The following is a 1,193-nucleotide window of genomic DNA, read 5'->3' on the forward strand; positions in this document are numbered from 1 at the left end:
AGGGGGTGTTTTCAGGTTCTAAATTTAATGGTTTAAAAACCCGAATTAAAGACGTAGCTGGAAGAAGAAGAAGAGGACGTGTAGTACTAAGGAAAAGAAAGCTAAGAAGGACACAATTGTTTCTTACTCAAAAGGCGCTTGTATCCTAATTATTTGGCGAGTTCTATATAAAGGGGAAAAAATGTGAGTAGTAATTATGTGTTTTACAATATTGTATCCATTATATTTCATATTTTTTGTTAGATTTATGGATTGATTACATTATAGAAAAAGAGTGTGGTTAGATCCATTATTGAACATTGAAAAAAATTTATATGTTAATTTTGTCATCATTTTAAATGTAAAGATATTTAGGGAGGATGTTGTAGTTGTAATGGTATTTGTATTTTAATTGGCATTTGATTGATTGTAGAAAGATATAAATATAAAATTTATTGAAATGTGAAAAAAAAAATTATGTTGAGATAATGTGTTGGTGAAAGTATGTTTGATTTATTATATCCGAAATCATATTATAAAAATTGACTTAAATGATTTGATTTAATTTTTAGGAGCGAACGCGATGGTCTTGAAGTTGTTAGAAATCCAAAGAGGCCTATCGGCGCTTGGATACATTACTAGTAAAGGAAAATAGAAATATGTAAAATAATATGTTTTTTAATGTAATTTTTGTGGTTGTTATTGTTAAATTTGTTTGAAATTGTTTTGTAGTAACGATCAATTAGCCATGATGAAAGAGAAGGATAAAGGAGTGAAGATAAATGATGATGTAAGGAGTAATATTGCTATGTCTAATATAATTACATTTTAAAATTAGAATTTAAATTATGTGACCAATTAATGTAGTTGAGGAAAAAATTGGGCAAGAAGTGGAATGCACTTTCAAAAGTAGAAAAAGAAAATTTCATTGCAAAGTCCAAAGAAAGTTCAAAACAATATTCACTTCAAAAGGGTGTGGTTTCAAAGGTAATTTTTTTTTGTAATGAATATTTAATTTATTTACTTATGTATTTGTTGGAAATTATATTAATGTAAACATGTTTGATGTTTGTGTATCTTTTCAGTTATATCTTCAGACTCGATGCTCCCCCGAGCGAGTGATTAGAGTGATTGAAAAATTAGAACCAAAGCAAAAGGCAGCCATAGAAGAAATAGGATTTGGTAGCCTCTTACAACTTCGATGTAGGAAAATT

General features: G+C 28.2%; 1 long non-coding RNA gene across 1 annotated transcript; it reads left to right on the top strand.

Annotated features, from left to right (window-relative positions):
• The first annotated feature begins 507 nt into the window (after nt 1-507).
• On the top strand, nt 508-908 carry LOC132255151 (uncharacterized). Its single transcript, XR_009467763.1, has 3 exons — nt 508-620; nt 712-769; nt 847-908. It is a non-coding gene; the product is annotated as an uncharacterized LOC132255151 (long non-coding RNA).
• Nucleotides 909-1,193: the final 285 nt, after the last annotated feature.

The sequence above is a fragment of the Vitis vinifera genome, chromosome 15 (assembly GCF_030704535.1).
Source record: "Vitis vinifera cultivar Pinot Noir 40024 chromosome 15, ASM3070453v1".
NCBI lineage: Eukaryota > Viridiplantae > Streptophyta > Magnoliopsida > Vitales > Vitaceae > Vitis > Vitis vinifera.